Below are 23,451 nucleotides of genomic sequence, written 5' to 3'. Positions count from 1 at the left end.
TCCTTTTATTTTGTTTTGTTTTATTTTGCTGTTATTATCTTTTTCATGTACATAGTCACTAGTTTAATAAACTTATTTAGTTTGGAATACATCACTGCACTACTAACAGCTAAAATACTACCTGACCTATAACAAATGCTCATTAACTGATTACCAAAAGGATGACTCCTGATGCCCATTACATATAATAAAAATGCTGCCATGGCCAGCTTGCTCAGTGGGTAGAGCATCCACCTGGCATACGGACATCCCAGGTTTGATTCCCAGTCAGGGCACACAGGAGAAGCGATTATCTGCTTCTCTACCCTTCCCTCTCCCCCTCCCCCCCTTTTCCCCTCCATGGCTCAACTGAATTGAGCATTGGCCTCAGGTGCTAAGGATAGCTCGTTGGTCCAAGCATCAGCATCAGGCACTAAAAATAGCTTAGGTGATTCGAGTATCGACCCCAGACAGGGGTTGCTGGGTGGATCCCAGTTGGGGTACATGTGGGAGTCTGTCTCATTATCTCCCCTTCTCTCACTTAAAAAGAAAAGAAAGGGAAAGAAAATGAAGGGAAGGGAAGGGAAGGGAAGGGAAGGGAAGGGAAGGGAAGGGAAAGGAAGGAAAGGAAAGGAAAGGAAAGGAAAGGAAAGGAAAGGAAAGGAAAGGAAAGGAAAGGAAAGGAAAGGAAAGGAAAGGAAAGGAAAGGAAAGGAAAGGAAAGGAAAGGAAAGGAAAGGAAAGGAAAGGAAAGGAAAGGAAAGGAAAGGGAAAGGAAGGAAAGGAAAAGAAAGGAAAAGAAAGGAAAAGAAAGGAAAAGAAAGGAAAAGAAAGGAAAAGAAAGGAAAAGAAAGGAAAAGGCTAAGCACTTTCAAAAACATATACTGCCTATCTAAACATTCTTCAGCAAGATATGGTTCCATGTTTCTTTACAAACTGCATTAGCCTCAAAAGAACACAGTTAATGAAGTACTTGCCTTTGGCCCAGCCTACCTAAGGCCATCAGAGAAAGTAAAGGGAGCCACTTATCTAGGAAGATAATAACAAGAACAGATTCCTGTTAGAATTGAAAATACACATAAGCCTCATAAAGTGAAAGTCTGAAAGGACAATGCCAGATAGTAAATCTATGTTTTAGCAGATCTGACAGATAACAAGCTTTTGTTAGATGCTAGAAGTAGACAATATCATCATGTAGTTCTTAGAGATCCAGTATGATGAGAAGCTGGACAGTACCACTTCTGAACTAGTTAAAGAAAAAAGAGAAAGAAAGAAGAAAGAAAGAAAAGAAAGAAAGAAAGAAAGAAAGAAAGAAAGAAAGAAAGAAAGAAAGAAAGAAAGAAAGAAAGAAAGAAAGAATTTTCACACTATAGTACAGTTTGCACTTCAAGAATTTATTTTTCTATATAGAAAAATAACTTATTATGTATCCAAATAACCATACATCCCCAATATTTTTGTAGTTATTTTTGAGTCATACATCTGTCACAGCCTCTTCATATGCACCTAGAACATTGCATGCCTACATTTTCTGGGAGCACACAAAAAGCTAGGCAAGGCCATTTGATTCTGACATCCAGAATTAATGTCCATTTTTCTCCCATTTCTATTATCTGTTTTTTTGTTTTCTAACCCCCAATTGACTATTTAAACTTGCCTCAAGCCTTACCTTTATTTCACTTTCTTTGGACACCATTTTATTTTTTCATATTTAGTATGTCTGGTTCTCTCCCACAAAAGACAAACTTTCCTGATTTCTAACACATTGAAGGAGAGGGAAACCTCAGACTTCTTTAATAGACATCAAAGAAATGTAAATCACACAGCGTTTTGGGGGGTATCAGATATGTAACACTGCTTCCTTTGGCCATTGATAGCCTTTCTATAATAACTGTAACAATTCTCAGTTAACCTGAGAATTTCCTTCTGTGATGATATTCTTTGTTTTATCTCACCTTCCACATGGCCAGCTTTCTGAGGTCAAGAACCATGTTTTACTCAACTTGAAAGCTTTTGCAACACTTAACACATGATACTTTTAAATGACATCAAATTAACTGAATTGAATTAAATTCTGGATAAATGAGAATTTTTTGTAGCATATTAATGTCAAGTTTTAACTTTTAAGACTCCTATTTTATAGCTGTTTTGTTTTAATTAGTCTTATACTTTATTTAATAGCTGTTGCCTAGCTGGGAAAAACCAAACCTGAATACTAATACATGCAAAATAACAAAATGTTGCATCCAAGTTGATCCTGGTGGTACATGCTAGAATCAGGAAGATTAGAAAAGGCAACGGGGCCAATTCCCAGATCTACTTCCTGAATAACAATTCCAGTGGTTTAGACATACATCCCTGATAAAAAAAATAAAATAAAAAAAAAAACCTCTGGTAGATGTACAGACAATTATAAACAAAGGAGTTTGGGAAATGAAGATACCATATAGAGACATTGTGAGACTCACATGTTCTTTGTTTTGAGAAAGAACATCATAAACTGGAAAGGGCCGTCAATTGTTCATTGTCATCGTCACCATCACTGTCAGTAAGAACTGTCTGGTAGCTGCTGAGGGAGAAAGTTTTTGAGGTCAGCCTCCAGGGATGCACTGGACCTGGGACAGGTCTGATTTATAAAACACCTCATGACTCTTCACTTACTCACTTTGATTTATCTTCAGTTGTTTACCAATTTTTTTCAACTCAGTCCAGTTTTTAAAAATCACCACTCTTGACCTGATTTATAAAATCCTCCTCTTTAAATCTCATTTCAATTTTAAATCCATTCAGTTGCTTCTCACTTGAATTACTCTTGTTAATTTAAAAATTCATAAAAGAGGACATATACATCTATTACACTATCCATATGGTAGATTAATGTGGGGCTGGTATGATTCAAGCCCTCAGAGTACATTAAATAGTATCACTCACAGTTTAATCTGAAAATATAAAAATGTTTATTATATTCAAAATACTTTGATAACTGTTATTTTGCTACAATATGAAACTTCACAAGATTCTATTTGGCCTTATGCCATAATTCTTAATTAATACGCTTAGGTTCCACAACATGGTTCAGAAACAATGGTAAGTCATTATGCTACACAGTGATTTCTGAATTAATTTCTAAGCACCAGCAGCAATTCTGCTATTACGAGCTGCATTTAGATCATAAATTATTCTGTGGGCCCTGTTGCCTGTGCCAAATAAATGTGAAGTCACTAATATGCATAAAGATGTCAATTTGGCAGTAATATTTAGAGCACAAAGAACAAAATTATTACCTCCTCTTGGTCAGAACCCTTCTGTAGCTGAAAATGAGGATGAAAAACTAGCCAAATGGTCCCTGAAACACATTTGTTGAAAACCTGCTTCATCTTTAGCAGACACCTGAGAAGAAACTAGTTAACAGCTTGACAGATCCGAGACAGGGACAAGCATCTTTCTTTGGCACTATTTTAAATTGCTACATGGGAGGGTGAATCAGTGAAACTGGGGTCAGGAGGGAAAACAGGAATAATTGCTTGTTAGAAAAGAAGAGAAGGACAATAGAAATACTAAAAAAAATGTTTGACTTCCAAATATATATTTAAAGTAAACCTTTATTGAATTCACATACTTAATAACTTTATTTTATAAAAAAAAAAAAAAAAACCTTCTAGGAAATAAATATATGTGACATATATGTGGCTAGAAATCAAAATAAAGCATTTTAAAAGTGATGTTAAGCATTAGGAGTCTGTTCAAGAAATAGCTTAATCCACAACTCTTGAGAGAATAGGGTTTTAAGGAACAGGAAATGTTTTCTGAATATCAGTTTGATATAAAATAGCCAGACCTTAAGTAAATATGGTGACAGCAACCCTGTGGCATAGGGGTCAGCAAACATGTTTGGTAAAGGCCCAGATAGTAAATATTTTAGGCTTTGGTGACCCCAAAGTCTCTGTCACACTCACCTCTGCTGTTGAAATGCAAAAGCAGACACAGACAATATATAAACAAGTAAGTATGGTTTTATTCCAATAAAATTTATTTACAAAAATAGGCAGCCTATTAGAATGGTCAATGTTTATAACACTGACATCACCATATGCTGGAGAGGATGTGCAGCAGCAGAAACTCCCATTCATTGCTGGTGGGAATGCATATTGATACAGCCATGTTGGAGAGCAGGTTGGTAGTGTTTTATAAAACTAAACATACTGCTGCCTTATAATCCAACAATCATGCTCCTTGGTATTTACCCAAAGGAGTTGAAAACCTATGTCTACACAGTAACTTGCATACAGATGTTTACAGCAACTTTATTCATAATCACCAAAATTTAGAAGCAATAATATATTCTTCAGTAGTGAAGGATAAATAAACTGTGGTACAATCCGACAATGAGAGAGTATATAGTGTTAAAAAGAACTGAGCTATCAAGCCATGAAAAGACATGGAGGAACCTTAAAGGCATACTACTAAGTGAAAGAAGCCAGTCTAAGAGGGCACCATCTATAGTACATGATTCCAACTATACGACGTTACGGAAAAGGCTAGATGATGGAGACAGAAACAAGACCAGTGGCTCCTGGGGTGGGGCCATGAGAGATGAGCAGGCAAAGCACAAAAGGATTTTAGGGAACTGTACAATACTATAGTGGTGGATACATGTCATTATGCATTGGACAGAATCCACAGGATGTACAACAAACACCAAGAGTAAACCCTAATGTCAACTACAGAGCCTGGGCAGTAACGCTGTGTCAACATAAACTGCTGTTTGATTGTAACAAACCTAACTCTGTGGCGTGGGGGGGTTGATACCGGAGGGGACTGCTGCCTGTGCGAGTGTAGGGGACACGGGGGAAATCCCTACCATATGCACCACAGTGCTATAAACCTGAAACTACTCGAAAACATAGTCTAGTAAGTTAAAAAGAAAAAAGAAGAAAAGGCAGTTAACTGGACCTGGCTCGCAAGTTTGATGATCCTGCTTTTGTATATTAATCCTGGATCAGGGAACAGAAGACAAGCTCTTGCTGCTTCTGGGAACCACAGATATCTCTCTTCTTCCAGTTTGGGGACTTCCACTTTAGTCACAAGAAAATCTTCCTCTGTCTTATTATTTTGCTTTTAGAGACACTCCATCTCTCTTCTATTGCCAAGACACCGATTTTAACCCTCCATGGTGACTTCAGCTTTGGAAATCCTCCCTAGACTGACAAGGGCTACGGGGCAATTCTGCTCTGCATCAGACGGTTATTAAGTAGTCACTGCAGCTCTCTGTTCTTATCTGCACCACAGCAATCATGGTAATACCCATCACAAAGGGGTGCTATGTGAACTACAGGAACTACCACCTAAAGTGTCTAGTAAAGTCCCAAAGATAATCAAATATTTTTAGCTAATATTTTTATACATTTGCTGTTCTAGAAATCCTCTCTGAGCAAAGGAAGCACCTAATATTTTACCTGCATTTTAAAAAGGAGAAAATACAGGGAGAGGAAAAAGAAAACCTCAAAAGATTATCCTGCCACACAGAGTTGACCTAACATGGCACTGACCAAGATCATTACCAGAAAGTAATCTCCTTAAGAAAGTTGAGGGGGAAAAATTTGTTTGATTCACTCTAACAAAAGGGCAAAATCACACCAACTCTAAGCAATTCATCAAAACTCTCACGTTTGCCTGTGGACAGAGAGCTAGAGCAATATGGCAATAACAAGGAAAGACTTGATAATAAGGCAGTTACTTCAGCCCCAGCATCTCCTGGGAGTAAGCTTAACACAACTTTCCAGGTAACCACCAGGAGAACACAACCAAGCAGAGGCGAGTGAATATAATTTTGACCATCACCCACTGCTGCTGCTGCTAATACAGAACCACACAGCTAAGAACCGAATCCCACCCAGAGAGGCTGTTCATCTGGAAACAAATGTCTACTTCAACACAAAATGAGCAGGTATATAATCCTGACTTTTCCTATTTGTTCCACTGAGGAGCAAACTCTAATTTCCTGACCTAGGAAAGCATTGCGTATTAAAATCCTAGTTTTCCGCATTTTGCCTATTCATCCTGTGGACTTTGAAAATATTGATATTCATGGTTATTTTTATGCACACTAAGTGTTAGCAGTTCTGAATACAAAAGGATCATTTATATAATGTTCCAAATTAATATTATCCTGACCTTTTAAAATTTGTTTAATTATATATATTTAAGCTATTAGATGATTTTAATTATGAAAAATTTACTTATTTTGTATCCCAAGATATCTTTATATGTACATTTCATATCCAAAAACTTGGCCATATATACTTAAGAGCCAGTTCAAATCATGAAAATAAAATCCATGTTTATATTATTACTAAGATATAATCAAATATATTTTAACTCACTAAACAACTTAAGATTGTTTTAGTTAACATTTTTTAAATACCTAAATTAAAACCTTTCTGATTTACCCCTTTTTTCATTAACAAAGCATTTGGGGGATACTTACTCGATAGCAATAGTGAAAATCCCTGTTTCCTTCCTGCCTAGTATCACTCAAATTTTCAGGTTTTGGAACATTAACTTTACAACTATAAATTCAGCCTTACATCAGATGCAGAAACTAATTTCATACCATAAACTCATAGTCCCAAAATTTATCATAAAGTCAGCCAACAGATGACTGTTCACAGTAACAACTAGACTGTTCTTTTTACCTGAACACATTCTTGGTTTCTTAAATCCCAAATATAATCATTAGCTCCATATCTTTAGCTCAGACATCTAAATTAGGATCTTAATTCCCTTCCAAAAATCCTTTTTCCGTGTCCTGTCTACCTTACTAAGATTTCTATTTTGTCTTTAACTCAGCTTCGTTTGTCCCTAAGATCTACTACTTCACCTGTTCAGCCTTCTCTTCTCCTGCCCCTATCACATCCTAATTGACACTGTTGCTCCTGGCTAAGATTCAGCTTTGATGAGTTGTGGGATACAGGTTAGACTTTCAGACAAGGCATAGCTGTGAAAATTGCCAAGGGTAGAAAAATAAGGCACATATTAATTAGTGATTTGCTTTAACTTGTTTTCAAAAATAAATGTTGAAGTTAAAATGCTTTTTTAAGAGCATTCATAATATTAAAAGAATAAAAATACCTTTGAATTTTTTCAAATTTGCAAGTTAAGATATAAACTTTCACATAAACTAGCCCAAATTATAATCAATATCAATGATCTTGAACGCATATAATCTTTATTTAATTCATCTAAGATAACTATCGAAATTGTTGATGACATCTATGCTATCCATACCATTTTATTTGTTGATATTCCCCTTCATTACTAGCTATCAGTTACCCCACTCAGTTTCATGTGAATGCACTGACCCACTTATGCCCCCAAGGTGATATTCAAAGCGTTCTAAAATAGGACCAGTACTAACCAATTAGAATGGGTGCTGGACATAACTTTGAGACCCAATAAAATTTTACCTCCTCACATCCTATCCAATTGGGTATTCTAAGAACATCTTTCCACACTGTGATTCAGAAAGTCAGTTTCCTTCTATTTCTTTTCCTCATCTGCATCCATTCAGAAGATTAAGAAAACAAAACATAAGGAAAGAATACCTGCTCTTAATCACGTTGGCCTGGAGGTGACACATATCATTTCCACACACATTTCATTAGAAAGAATAAGTTATACACCCCACCAAATGCCAGAGGTATAGCCTAGATGTGTACTCAATGAGACAAATTACTGTTTCCACCACATATAAAATATACTACAAAATAAAAAGTGCAGTGAAAAAAAGCAAAAGTAAAGGGCATTTGGAGTGCTGGAAGAAGGGTCATAAATGTAAACGACTTCTTCAGAGTAAGCTTCTTTGAACCGGTGACCACTGAGCAAAAGCTGTAAGGTTAAATCCATAGATGTATATGGCAAAAGAGCAGTTCAGGAAGAGTCCACTGAAAAGCCATGATGTGGGTTAGTGCCCAGTAGGTTTAAGTAAAAGTAAGAAGAGTATCATGGTTAGAGCAGAGTATTGCAGAGAAACCCTATGCACTAAAGGGCGCTAGTAGATTTTTATAAAGCTGACTAAATATGTGTATCCCCTAAAACCCACATGCTGAAGCTCTATCCCCCAAAGTGGTGGTATTTGAAGGTGTAGTCTTTGGGAGGGAATTAGGTTTAGATGAGGTCATAAAGGGAGAGTCCCACAACAGCATTAGTGCTCTCATAAGAAGGGGAAAAGTCACCAGAGATGCTTCTCTCTCCCATGTGAGCATACAGCAAGAAAGCAGTGGTCTACAAGCTAGAAAGAGAGCCCTCATTAACAACTAAATGTGCTGGCATCTTAAGCTTGGACTTCACAGCCTCCCGAACTGTGACAAACAAATGTCTATTGTTAAGTCACTTAGCCTATCATATCTTATTATAGGAGCCTGAGCTGACTAATACAGAGCACAATGTAAGGTGTTTTGCTTTCACTCTGAAGAGAATAGAAGGTCCTTGGTGGGTTTGAGTTGAAAGTGATATGATGGTTCACATTTTAACAAGACTATCCACACTATTATTTGAGAATACATGGGGGTACGGCAGGTATGAAACATAAGAGACCAGTTAGAAAACTACTAAAGCAATCTCAATGAAGGAAGTTAGGAGGTTGGACCCAGTTAGTAGCAAGGGAATTGTGAGCAGTGGCAAACTTCTGAATTTATTTTCAAGGTAGAGTCTATGTCTATTCTAACAGATTGGACACAAGTTGTGAGAGAATGAAGAGTCAAAGATGACTCTAAGATTTTTGGGCTGAGCAATTAGAAAATGGGAGTTATCATTAACCAATATGGGGAAACTGTGAGTGAAGCAAATTTGAAGGAGGAAAAGAGTAGGAATTTATTTTGAAATGTTGATTAGACATCTAAATGTAACTGTCTAATAGTTAACTGGATATATGATTCTAGAATAATAAAAGAGGTCCTGGGCAAAGATATAAACTTAGTCATTGTCAACATATGGATGAGATCTAAGTCATGAGGCAGATGAGATAACATAGTAAGCCCAGAGAAAGAACAGCTAGGCCCAAGATCCAAGGCAGGGGTCCCCAAACTTTTTACATAGGGGGCCAGTTCACTGTCCCTCAGACCGTTGGAGGGCCGGACTATAAAAAAAACTATGAACAAACAAACCCCTATGCACACGGCACATATCTTATTTTAAAGTAAAAAAACAAAATGGGAATACAATATTTAAAATAAAGAACAAGTAAATTTAAATCAACAAACTGACCAGTATTTCAATGGGAACTATGCTCCTCTCACTGACCACCAATGAAAGAGGTGCCCCTTCCGGAAGTGCGGCGGGGGCCAGATAAATGGCCTCAGGGGGCCGCATGCAGCCCTCGGGCCGTAGTTTGGGGACCCTTGATCCAAGGCCTAGGCCTAAGAAATGTTAAAAGGTAAGGATAAATAAGACAAACCAAAAAAGAGGGGAGAGAGAAGATACAGTAGCAATTTAAAAAGATATCCAGGAGAGTGTGGTGTCCTGGGATTAAGTGAAGAAAGAGTTTTCAGGGAAAAGGAATTACCGAATGTGTAAAATGCTACGAATATGTCAAGTAAGATGAGGGCTGAGAATTGTTGACCTTGAGGAGTGCAATTTTGGTGGGATGTGGATTGGCAAAAACCTGAGAAGAGTGAGTGCAAGAGAGATACAAGAGAGAGATTGGGGCTGGAACGCAGGAGACTCTTTTGAGGACTTTTGCTGCAAGGGAAGCAAAGAAATTGGGCTGGAAAGTTTTGTTAATGATAAGATTTTTGTGTTAAGATGCGCTTATACCATGTTGTTTCCAATACATTATCAATGGTAAGCTTCTTTAGGCTCAAATATAATCACAGACATACCTTACATATTTCTTTAGAAGCTGGTTATAATGGCACAATTCTCAGTTCTACTCCTAGTCAAGAGTATAATTATTTTGGTTTCTCTACAATGATTAACATAGAAAAATGCTTTTACTACCCAGCTAACAATGTATTACATTTTAAACATATTCCACCAACTAATGTCTTCTCCCAGCTCAACTTACAGTTACCACATTGGGAAAATGTGAAAGGTGTATTTATCTTTTTTGTGCCTTGCTGTCAAAATACGTCACATACTAGTGCCTTTCCATTTTTAATTTCAGTCATCAAATTGTTTCTCTCCTCCAGTCTTTTTGCTTAAAAGTAAAAAAAGATACATCCTCCAAAACTAGAAGACACACACGACTTCAGGACATGGATCTAGATCTAAAATTTTAGGTCGCCCCTCACACGTGATATCATTCTCTCCACCACATCTCTACCTGCAGACTTAAGACAACAGAGGACCAGTTGCTGTTTAGCAGCAAGATGCTCCTTGAAAAAAAGTCTAACTGGACCACAGTCTCCCACCCTTAAGAAGAGATAGCACGGCAACACTGCAATGTACTGTTTTAGTTTTTTTTGTTTGTTTTATTTTAAAGCATTTTAATTTTATTTATTTATTTTGTGACAGAGACAGAGAGAGGGACAGACAGGAAGGGAGAGAGATAAGAAGCATCAATTCTTCATTGCGGCACCTTAGCTGTTCGTTGATTGCTTTCTCATATGTGCCTTGACAGGGGGCTACAGCAGACTGAGTGACTCCTTGCTTGAGCCAGCGATCTTAGACTCAAGCTGGTGAGCCTTGCTCAAACCAGATGAGCCCACGCTCAAGCTGATGACCTCAGGGTCTCAAACCTGGGTCCTCTGCATCCCAGTCCGACACTCTGTCCACTGTGCCACGGCCCGGTCTGGCTGCAATGTACTGTTGACAAGTTTCCATTGCACAGCATGGGGTTGAAGCTTTCAAGAACTGATATTAGTAAGACCAGGGAAATGCTAGAATTCAATTAGTATTTACCTTTTTACCCACAATAAACAAAGTAGAACTTTCTGAGCCATCTGTTGGATCTAGCAAAGCATGCCAGTCACCAGAAAGGGTAGGATTGTCTCTCTTGAGACTCTCTTGAGACTGCATCACAGCCCAACTCCTCCCTTCACTTCCTTCACTGCTCTTCCAGAAGTGTTGATCCCAATACACTCCCTCTATGCAAATCTCCTGCGCACAGTTTGTGTACGTAGGAAGCTAATCTCTAACCTCTCTAAGTACAGTCGGATCCAGGTGTTCAAATGCTGTTATCAGGAATCTTTTTCTTTCAGCTGTATATGAAATTCATTTTAACAAGCCTCTCCTGTATAGTAGAAAGAGGATTTTAGGTCATTTCATGAAAAACATTTTCCTGGTATTAGATTTGTGAAAATAAATTTCTCTAACGACAATTTCTTTGCTGAAATTTTATAAGTAATTGCTAGAAAAAAAGTATGCTCATAAACCAGCTGAGGAATTGGTACAAGAAAGCTAAAAAATGTCATATGTAGGGAGAATATGACATAAAAAGAATTGACTCAAGACAATTGAAAAGTTGTGGTTTCTCACAATACATAATTGAATATATAAACTTGGAAATGACTAAGAGATTTTATTTAAAATGATAATATTATTCAAAAAATATTAGGAAAATTAGAATAACCAGAAACACTTATTGTTATTACTGTAACATACTATATAATTCCTATGTCACATGTGGCACACACGATACAAAAATACAAAAAATTGAAGGCTCAAAATAAAAATTGGCTAAAAATCCCAAAAATTATGTTGAAAATAGAAAACTAACTAGAAAACAACAGGAAAAATCATAACAAATATTAAATTTTACTATCACATTTTAGAAATAAACCAAGGTTTAAATGCCATATGGAAGATTGGCAAAGGACTCAACAATACTAATATATTGATGACATAAAAATATGATATTGAAAAGATCTGAAGTAAAAAGAAATTGAAAATTTCACATAAAATACTAAGTTATTGATGAAGTATTTTTTCTAAATATGATATATATTATAAAAAGAATCCTTAGAACTCACCAACTATAACATTCTTTAAAATGTTTATATAGGGCCCTGGCCGGTTGGCTCAGCGGTAGAGCGTCGGCCTGGCGTGCGGGGGACCCGGGTTCGATACCCGGCCAGGGCACATAGGAGAAGCGCCCATTTGCTTCTCCACCCCCTCCCCTCCTTCCTCTCTGTCTCTCTCTTCCCCTCCTGCAGCCAAGGTTCCATTGGAGCAAAGATGGCCCGGGCACTGGGGATGGCTCCTTGGCCTCTGCCCCAGGCGCTAGAGTGGCTCTGGTCGCGGCAGAGCGACGCCCCGGAGGGGCAGAGCATCGCCCCCTGGTGGGCAGAGCGTCGCCCCTGGTGGGCGTGCCAGGTGGATCCCGGTCGGGCGCATGCGGGAGTCTGTCTGTCTCTCCTTGTTTTCAACTTCAGAAAAATACAAAAAAAAAAAAAAAAAAAAATGTTTATATAGGCCCTGGCCAGTGGCTAGGTGGATAGAGTATCAGCCCAGCGTATGGACATCCTGGGTTCAATTCCCAGTCCGGGCACACAGGAGAAGTGACCATTTGCTTTTTTTCTCTCTCCCTCTCCCCTTTCTCTTCCTCTTCCCTTCCTGCAGGCAGTAGCTCCACTGGTTTGAGCCTGGCCCTGGGACTGAAGATAGCTCGGTTGGTCAGAGTGCATCAGCCTCAGGTGCTAAAAACAGCTCAACTGACTGGAACATTGGCACTTGCTGGGGCTACCAGGTGGATCCTGGTTAGGGAACATGTAGGAGTCTTCCTCACTTTCTCCCCTCCTCTCACCTAAAACTAACTAACTAAATAAATAAATAAGTAAATAAAGTTTATATAAAAAAAATTAAAACCAAGAATCTTCAAAAGCTCTTAAAAGCACTCCACCAAGAATAATTTATCATAATCTTTGTAAATTGTTAACAGGAATAAGATTTTGGCAAAACAGATTTGTCATACAGCAAATTTTCATTTGGGAAATTTAATCTCAGAAAATTACTTTTTGTAGAATTGATTTTCTGGGAGTTTGCCTACATTCAGCAAGATGGACACTGGCAACAACAGTTTTATAGTCTACCAAGCCAATCAACAACAACTAAAATGCATACTTTGATCCAAGAATTCCAACTAAAGTCCTGGCATTGACATTGACCAAGACTGCTTGGATCATAAGCTTATCCCTGTATCAGTGACAGTGGTCAGTGATACAGAATATGGTGATCATTCAAGCCTGATCATTCTGATACCATCTGGACCTGGAAGAGCAATCAGGCCCTTCTGAAGTACGTGGACTAGAAGTAGGAGAGAGAAAACTCCTGAAAAAAAAACCTGGGTCTGTTACCAGAACGATGAAACAGTAGGTACCTGTTGAAGCTTTCATTCTGAGACTGACTTCAAATAAACTTATCTCTTATTTAGCAGCATTTCTCTAACCATTGCTAGTAAAATCAAATATCACCATGGCTTTCAAAAGAGGATACCTTATTATGCTTTTACTTTTTCAATCCACTTGAATTCAGAAAGAGTACAAAAGAAAATTTTTTCAAAAAAAAAATTTGTTGTAAAGGCAAAACATTATCCTTTTTCTCTACTTTATGATTTCTTTAACTACTCTACTTTTTTGCTTGAACTTCAACATTCAAATTAGTATTCTACACTTCTAATTGACAACAGGAAAGAATGTTCCCAAGTTGACATAGACACAATTTAATTTATATTTCATATATTTTATAGATGTTAGTATAACATACATCCATTAAATAAAACAAAAGAAAAATTGACCCTTTTGGTATACAGAACAAAATTTTTGTTACAGACCAAAATTTTAAATTATTTTAATTGTTTAACATATGAACTATCTACTATTAATTTTTACCACGTTCAGTCTCCAAATCAATGAACTCTACCCTGGATAATTGAGAGTTGGCCTATTTTAATAAGGCAAAATAAGATGACAAGTGTCTACACTGAATCTTCAGATGATACTTAAAATATTCTTACATTCTGTCCTTCATTAACCATTCAATAAATATACATTGTGAGCCACGCCCTATTCCAGGCACCAGGAAAATAGCTAAAACAAATACCTCCCTTCATGGAGATTACATTGAGCAGAGGAAACAGAGCAAATAAATAAATACATTATATCAAGCAGTGGTAATTGTTAAGAAGAAAAACAAAGCAGAACAAGGGAGCTGAGTGTGAAAGGGGCTATTTTAGATCAGAGTTGGAGGCATTAAATAAATTATACACTCAAGTTCTGTTTCAATTGAGAAAGATGGCAAAAAAGCAAATAGGAAATAAATGTCAATGTCTTTGTTAACAACACTGATTTTGAAAAATGTGTCTGATATCTGAGGGCAAAGGAACTTCCTAATGTAGAAGTCCACAATTAAATAAATCAGCCAACCTAATTTTAGTCAATGTTGAAAATGCAAGTTCTCCCATAGGGTCAGACCCCTCTCACAGCAGACAGCACAGAGCAGGGCAACTCACACTTCCTGCCAGCAGCCAGATCCCAAGGAGGACAAGGTAGATGCTCCCAAGTCCCCCTTTCAATCTCCCATATAGATAAATTCACATCTCTTCTATGTATAGAGACAGGACAGGTATGTTTTTTTTTGTTTGTTTGTTTTTTGTTTTTTTTTTAATTTTTTTATTCATTTTAGAGAGGAGAGACAGAGAGACAGAGACAGGGGGGAGGAGCTGGAAGCATCAACTCCCATATGTGCCTTGACCAGGCAAGCCCAGGGTTTCGAACCGGCGACCTCAGCATTTCCAGGTCGACGCTTTATCCACTGCGCCACCACAGGTCAGGCAGGACAGGTATGTTTTTAAACCCCTCCACATGGAAGGAAATAGGAGGGAGATAATAAGGACCTTACTAACATGTTTTTTTCTCCAACCACATTCCCTTGGTAGAGTTCAAGCAGGGTCACGCTATTAAAAGCAAGTTTGGGGAGGAAGACGGCAAGAAGGGTGTTGAGCGAGGGAATAATTGTAGTAAAGGGCTACAGGCTATAAATTGGATGAAGTAAAAAGCAAGTCCATTAAGACAGTAATAGATAATGAATAAATAGCATAGTAAATGGATTAGATCCAAATGCAATCAAATAATGTTGGAGACAGGGAATCAGTAAGTGACCCAGAAATATAAAATTTGGAAGAGAAAATAATAGTGCACTAAAGATGTCTATATCCTAATCCCCTGAACCTATAATCATGCTACTTTATACGGCAAAAGGGACTCTTTAGAAGTGATGAAGTTAAAGATCTTGAAATGGGAAGATTTTCCTGGATTATCCAGGTGGGCCTAAGATAATCACAAGGGCCTTTATAAGGGGAAGGCAGGAATATCAGAAACAGAAAGGAAACATGGTGATAGAAAAAGATTCATTTCAGAGAGCAATTTGAAGATTTCTAAGCTTCTAGTTTCAAAGAAGAAGAAAGGGGTCACAAGCTAAGGAAAGTAGGTGGCTTCTAAAATCTGGAAAAGGCAATGGAAACATATTCTTCCCTAGAACCCTCAGAAGGAATACTGCTCTGCTGATTTTAGCCTGTAAGACCCATTCTTGACTTCTTACCTCTAGAATTTCAAAGTAAAACAATTGTGTTGTTTAAGCCATTAAAATCATTACAGCAGTGATTGGAAGCTAATACAGCTGATTAAAGAATAGAATGCTGGAAGTCTGTGTTTTGAAGGTGGGGTGCCATTCATAAGTCTAGAATATGGCATGGACTATAGTATGGCCAGGAAAAGTGATGTCAGGGAGCTCAGAGGTATTGAGTGTGATCATCCACAAAAATAAAGATAGTGATCTAGATGTTCAAATATTCATTACATGAGGGTGGAGCTTCATTACCAGAATGGGATATATTTCAGAGGACCTTGTCTTTTGGAGGAAGGAGTAAGATAGAGTGATCTAGAAGGGACAATAAAACATACCTCATTATCAGGCTCCACTATACAGGGGATGTGAGATTTAAAAATAGCCACCAGTAGAGAGAACTAGAAGATAATCAATATCCTCAAGAATGACCAACTTTTGGTTAAAGAAAAACAGCAAAAGGCATGATGAGGATAGAGCTGAAGTATCCAGGGTTGTAAATTTCTATGACAACCTGTGAGAGCACATTGAAAGAGCCTGGAGTGGGAGGTGGTCATAATAGGGGATGTGTAAGGCTAGTGGAGCACAGCCCACGTGATAATCTATGAACTGAGATTTGGGGGCTTCTGGAGGTGACTTAGAGAAATCGGAGTATAAAGCATAATGCAATTTGTCCGAGACACATTTTTTCAAAAGGGTAAGCAATTATAAATATAGCATTTTTGGAGGATTTCTGCTTGGATAGTTGTGATGATGAAGGGAATAAAGAGCAAGGGTTTTACCAGCCAGGAGCCTGAGCTCTCCAGCTATCTTCGCTTGCCTACCTTAGGAACGCAGGCTCGTCAGGAACACACAGAGCCTTGCTGAAATCCAGGAGTGCAGGGCGCTCTCCAGCTCTCCTGTGCCAATTCCAGAGAATGGCCGATGGCTGTGGACAGGTCCTGCAGCTGTGGACTTCTCACCAGTCTGCTGTGGAACCCGTTGGCATCCTGGTGGGGAGAGGCGGAAGTACAGGGAATTAACCTTACCCAGAGGCAGATTAAGGACAGTTGAGGCCCTGGGCGCAGAAGAAAATATTGGGTTCCTTACATTAAAAAAAAAAGTGTAAAGTTGGGGTTTTGCGGGGCCCTTCAGAAGTCGGGGCCCAGGGCTCGGCCTGGTGCGCCCGCTGTTAAATCCACCTCTGGTCTTACCATATTAAGGATTTTCTTGGCCAGCAATCATATTATTCCCATAAATTCAAGTATCTTAGCAGTAAATATTATTCTTTTTAGAAACATAATTTCACATTTGAAGGACTTATTTATAAGAAGAATGGAATAGATTTTAAAAAATTAGAACAGTGAAAGGGAAAAAGAGAAAAAAGTGCAAATGAGAAACAGCAGAGACTGAAATGGCTTCCACTAGACAGAATGAGAACCACATTTTACAGACTAGGAGTGTTTGAGAGATCTGAAGAACACAAACCTCTGGTAGAATAATCCCCAGACACCAGAGGGGAAAAAAATACGTTCATAAAATTTGTTTTAAAATTGAATTCTGTTTCTTTTCAAGTAGAGCTCTCTTTCTATTAATTTTGTTTTCCCAGCTAGAAGGAAGTGTCAACTTTTAGTTTCTGCTCATTAATATTAGATAATACTAAAAGAAATTTACTCAGTCCTTTATTCCATGTGGTACAAAGAACTATATAGGAATTGTTCTCTCTGTAGCATGGCTTCAGAGTGCCCATAAAACCAGTGAAGTCTACTTAAAACTAAGCAATAGGATCGATGTCAGTGATTACAGGATAAGGTTCCTTAGTCCCTTTCCAATCTTCAAAATAGTTTCATCTTAAAAAGAAACAACAACAACAAAAAACACTTTCCTATGAGTTTATGATATAGAACAAATTTTTATTGTTACTAGTATAAACAGATAAATTATAAAACAATGTGTTAAAATATTAGACTTTCATTCTCAGATTAGTAAATGAAGAAGAGTAGGAGATCAATTGTTGCCTGAGGGGAGGGAAAGGCAGAGATGACTCAGCACAGAGGAGTTTCAGGGTGGTAAAACTATTCTGTATGATACTCTAACGGTGGATACATGTCATTATAAATTCACCAAGACCCATGGAATGTACAAGATGAAGAGTGAACCCTATTATAAAATATGAACTTTAGTTATTAATACTGTATCAATTATGGCTCATCAGTTATAAGAAGTTTAATACAAAAATGCAAGATGTTAAGGAAACTGCTGGGGTCAGGAAGGTATATGGATATTCTGCACTTTGCACTCAATTTTTCTGTAAATGTAAAACTGCTTTAAAAATAAACCTGTTAATTGAAAAACAAAATGATGCTGACCACTGTGAATAAAATGAATTAGAACAGAGCTAGTATGGAAATAGGGATCCAATTAGAAGACTTCTAAAATCACCAAGTCAAGAGATGATGGACAATCGGAATAGGGTTGATATAAATAAAATGGTCAAAATCAAAATATATTTGAGTATTGGGATAAGAATTGGTGATGGTTTGAATATAGGTAAGAGAGAGCAGGTTGTACCAATAAATGACATACATTTTAGGCTGTAAAATAAGAAGCAGGCAAATTCCAAAGTACAAATTTTAAGGAAAGGATACTTCCTGAAGCCACCAGGATGGGCCTGTGGCAGCAAGAGATTCATTAAAGGAAGCAAGAAGGTTCAATAGAACATTTCATAAAAAAATATAATAGATACTAATCTTACATCTTAGAATCATTTTGATATCCTCATCCTGTCTTAGTCAACTCAGGCTGCAATAACAAAATACCACAAACTGGGTGGCTTAAATAACAGGCACGTAATTAGAAAGTTCTAGAGGTTTCATCTAAGAGGTCCATAATCAAGGTGTTGGCAGATTTGGTTCTGGATAAGAGCTCTCGCTCTGGCTTATAGAAAGCTGCCTTCTTTCTCAGTTCTCTCACGTCGCTGAGAGAAAGAGCTCTGGTCTCTCTTTCTATGTCTTACAAAGACACTAATCTCATCATAAGAGCCCCACCCTCATGACCTTATCAAAACTTAATTAGCTCCCATGGGCCCCACTTCCAAATACCATCACATTCATTTGAATTCTGAGGAGACGCTAACATTCAGTCTATAACACAACTCTAAACCTAAGACAGAATAATTATTTATAAAATAAATTTAACTCCATACAACTTAAATACAAATTATACATGCAAAATAATATGGAGATTTAAAAACAACCAGTTATTTTAAATAATTTAAATATTTAACATTTTAAAATAAAATCTCCTCTCTCCAAGGAAGCCCAATGTCAAAAAACGCTGACTATAATATTTTTTAGTTCACCTCATCCTTTCCTCATCCCCCTATAAAAAAGCCACATCCCTAAACAAGGATTCATGCATCTAACACAAGTTTTATTCTCCAATACCTATCAATGTATGTAATCTGAAAATTAGCAGTAAGAATGCCCCAGAAGTCTAAATTTACAACATATCACATTAGGGGAGAATAAAGTAACCAATATTCAGATAATTTTGGACTTAATAGTCTGTAGTCAACACCTAAATTTCATCTGGAATCAGAGCAGATCACAGAACACCGATGTAATATCAGTCGAAACATTATCACAGCTCGAATATGAAGTAATATGATGCATTTCTCATGTTAGTTTCATTAAAATCGCATCAAACTGCCTGACCTGTGGTGGCTCAGTGGATAAAGTGTCGACCTGGAAAGCTGAGTCACCGGTTCAAAACCCTGGGTTTGCCTGGTCAAGGCACATGTGGGAATTGATGCTTCCTGCTCCGTCTCCCTTCTCTCTCTCTCTCTCTCTCTCTCTCTCTCTCTCTCTCTCTCCTTCCCTCTTTCTCTCTCAAATTAATAAATTTTTTAAAATTAATTAAAATAGCATCAAATCCACAATACTTTTGCACAGACCTTCTCTGAAGAGAGTAGTTCAAAATTATCATCTTAAAATGTAACTCCTGCTTTGGTTGCTTTTTCTTGTTTCCTTTACAGCACCAGACTGTGGTGTGTGTGGTCAGGGGAACAGAGATTATCCTGAAACCTAACAAAGCATGGCCTTAATAATTACACAGAGGGCAAGAGTCTATTTTCCATGCTTCTTCTTTGAAATGTATTCCCTTCACCCACCACCTGTCCACCCTACCCCCAGGGCATCAGTCTCTGAGTTGGAGTTGAGATGAATACTTCATATTTCAGTTCTAACCCAACCTCATTTATTTTAAGTCAGCTTTTTTTTTTTTTAATCTTCCCTTTTCTGTCACTGAGCCTCAGAGAGTTCTGCACCTGAATGTCATGACTTGAAACGACCTAAGCTGTGTTCTCTGACAGGTGCTTGGGAGAAAATGAGCTGGAAGAAATAGATGTGACCAGAGGAAAGTAAGAAAGAAAGCTATCAAAATAAAAAAAAAGTGAAAGAAAAGGAAGATATTCAGGAGTTTCTCTCAACCTCTCATTTTCCCAAAATTACATACATTGCTTGACAGCTGTTCTTGATCTCCTTTCATTTTACATTCACAGGATCATAATGATTTCAGGCAGAACACAGGCAATGTTAAGGCTGTGAGAGGTCATTCATCTTCCCTATGAGGAAGAAAAAAATGTGCAGTCATCCCCTCATTCTCAGAGCGACCCATTGTAAATGATGACTTTTATGTCAAACTGGACTTTTCTTCATTCTTTCTTGTATAAATGTATGAGGACTATTCCACATTGAGATAGGTCACCAAGGTAGCATATAGATTTTCCTTCCCTTGAGAACTTTAAAGAAGATAGATATCAAACTGTCTTTGAAGGATGGCAAGAGTCCTTGCCACAGGTTGAGAAATGTATTTTAAAAAAAAAAAACCTGCTGTCCCTGGTGCTTTATGAGTAAAGGAAGAACAAAACAAAATATTAGCTATGGTCACAGTATAAAACAATTCCTTTCTAATACTAATTCTTTGTTTCCAATGTGGCCATTTTTTTAATATAATTCTCTGCCACCTGACATTAAATGTCAAAGTTAGTACCAACTGTGTTCAGTTGAGCTACAAAACTAATTGACTATTGTTAAAATATCAATGTAGTTTAATGAGCCACAAAACACTAAATTAGAAGACATAACTGCCTTTAATAACTCAGATATATCCAAGTCTGTAGTGTCCAGAAATTACTACAGGATTACTGAGATGTTTATTAAAAGTACTGAATATCTACTGTCTCCTGAGTAGACATGGAATCTAAGATAAAAATAAATTCATCTCTTTAGAACTTCAAGTACTAACAAGCAATTGGTTTTAAAATAGCACAGGTTGACCAATGCCTGGCATATAATAACAGATGTTGAATAAAAACCGTAGAACTAAATTGTTTATTTCTTCTGTCCGTTTTGAGTTGACTGCCTCTTACAATATGCTCAGACTGCTCTCTCCTTCAGGTATGAAATCTAGATCAATAGGTTTGTTTTCTTTTTCATCCAAAGTATAATTGTTTATGTCTAGAATCTTATTGGCTCAATTATTTTATTTTTTTTATGGATTGATTGATTTTAAAGAGATGAGGGCGCAGAGAGAGAGAAAAGCATTCATTCGTTGTTCTACTTAGTTGTGCATTCACTGGTTGCTTCACATCTGTGCCCTGACTTGGCTCATTTTATACAACCGAAGTTTATGCTTTCTTTTGTTAATTATTAAGATGGGTATGAATCTTAGAAAATCTTCCTAATCATTGCTGAAATAATTTTTATTTTTTTACAATTCAGCAAGACCATTAATTTTCTTCTCTAAATTTACCTCCTCAATCTCAACTAGAAACTGGAAGGGTACTGTATAAACTAGATTAGCCCCAGACATCAATAATACCTAACATTCATACATAAGTCTCTGATAGTCAATGATTGTTATCACCCCCAAAATTTGTTATATAATTTATGTGTAATAAAAGTTTGCAGAGGTATAAACAAAGATATTGCTACTATCATCTAGATAGAAGAAAGATAGTAATTTTTAGGGACTTCCTGTGGTTTTAAGATCTTGATGATAAAAAAACAAGGAATGCTCTGAGCTTTGGGGCATCTCTTAGTAGGTGACATCCTACAACAAAAAAAATGTTTCTACTGACTTAACATCTCCTGTGAGATTTTACTTCAAAAGTTGATTTTATTTTGAAAAGCTAACATGAAATCACCAAAGAGATTATTTCTAAAGCAGTTCTTTCAGACACAGCCTTAGAACTAAATGCCCCAAATCATTTATTTTTATTTCCTCTCACTTACAATTAATAGGAAATAGAAGTCTTAAATTTTTCTAAGGTTATCACAAAACAAACAGAAGATATTATTTTGAAAAAAAAATTGATCTCATCTAATTGTCCAACTACGCTCATACAATGAAAATTTATTAAAACCACTGCACTGTAAGAGACACCTTGCTTGTTCCTTCTGTCAGTTAACCTATTAATATTTAAATTAATTTTAGGTTAGGTGTTTTATTTAGGTTGGGTTTGTTTATTAAAATTTGCAAAGGAACAAATACTCCATTAGAGTCAGCCCCACGTAATTACATCACCTAAAATAGAAAATAATTTTTAGACACAAATTAACAAATACATAGAAACTTTGTTTTGTATTTAGAAGACATTTTATGGCCTTTTTTGTCTCTTTTTTCAAATTTCTCCAAAGCCTCTTATTCTAAGAATTAATTTCCTCTCCCTAGTCAAAAGTTCCTCTTATAATTAAAATATAAAACTTAGGATCTAGATTTTTCTAAAATTATAGGTTATGACTTAAAACCTAGATTCAGTTGTTTGAAGAGCAGCAACTATAATTAAAAACCCTTTTTAAACACTGATTTACCAATTTGATCCTATTTAAACTTTTTAAGAATCAACATACTGACAACTTGCTCATTCAGAAAAAAAGCAAGAAAAGTAGGATTATATTGAGATGAGCATACCCTCAGTCATGCTCAACAAAAATACTCTGCAAGCTCTGACTGTTTCTGAAATGTCAAATATTTCAGGTTACAAAGATAGACTTTTCTCTAAGTTACTTCTCAATGATAGGAATTGGGTTTGTTCATTTCTACAATGCCTTTGCACCCTCTTATGGCCATTTTAGGATCTACTTCATTGGGAGCAATTTATTCAAGGCTATTCAAAGGTTTCATCTTGTAAATTTGAATTTTTATTAGAATAATGACATTTACACTCTCTACACCTTTAAATCTATGATTTTATAATCCCACATGTTCATTGAAGCTCATACTTCTTCACACTGTTGAGAAACAGAAGTATATAGAGTTGAGGTTACTAGGATAATAATTAGGGAGCAATCCATACTTTCCAATTATGTCTGACATCTTAACAAGCTAATAAGGATTTGAGATTCTGCCCTCTCGGCACAAAACAATTCAACAGTAAGGCTGTTACTAGGTATCACAGTTCATATTTCCTGATACGGAGATGATGAAGTCAACGTAGAATCTATTTGGGCCTGTTTATACAAAGCGTGGAAACTATTAGAACAATATCCTAAACAGAATCTAGCAGAAATGTGGCTGCCCTCATTAATAAGTAGCAATAGCAAGGTTAAACACACACACACACACACTCACACACTCACATTCATACTCACACACACACACACACACACACACACACACACTTCATAGCTTAAATGACTCACACTATCTCGGAAACATTAAATTCCTTTAAAACTAGAGATCTTATAAAAAAACACCTAAAACCTAATGATCAATTGTCATCTTTCTATTACATTTAATTTGGCACCAATTATAAAGACTACTCATTCCTTTCCTGACCTAAAAATCTCTTTGCATTAGCTACATATTTAGAAAACATTTAGAAAAATGTGCAAAGTTTTAATAATAAGCTTTATTTCCAAGTTTATGCTGC

The 23,451-nt window shown here is 36.8% G+C and overlaps 1 long non-coding RNA gene across 2 annotated transcripts in view; it reads right to left on the bottom strand.

Annotated features, from left to right (window-relative positions):
* Positions 1-953: 953 nt before the first annotated feature.
* LOC136404490 (uncharacterized) overlaps positions 954-23,451 on the bottom strand; it is a 43,146-nt gene continuing 20,648 nt past the window's right edge. The window contains exons 2-4 of one of the 2 annotated variants that reach the window (XR_010751260.1): positions 16,361-16,525; positions 2,447-2,547; positions 954-1,007 (exon numbers count right to left, since the gene is read on the bottom strand). This is a non-coding gene — a long non-coding RNA (uncharacterized lncRNA). The remainder of the gene's footprint in view (positions 1,008-2,446; positions 2,548-16,360; positions 16,526-23,451) is intronic. The other variant, XR_010751261.1, reaches the window with a different exon arrangement.

This window comes from Saccopteryx leptura, chromosome 4 (assembly GCF_036850995.1).
Source record: "Saccopteryx leptura isolate mSacLep1 chromosome 4, mSacLep1_pri_phased_curated, whole genome shotgun sequence".
Lineage (NCBI taxonomy): Eukaryota > Metazoa > Chordata > Mammalia > Chiroptera > Emballonuridae > Saccopteryx > Saccopteryx leptura.
The sequence above is the reverse complement of the archived record's forward strand: the minus strand, read 5'-3'. Positions and strand labels throughout refer to the sequence as shown.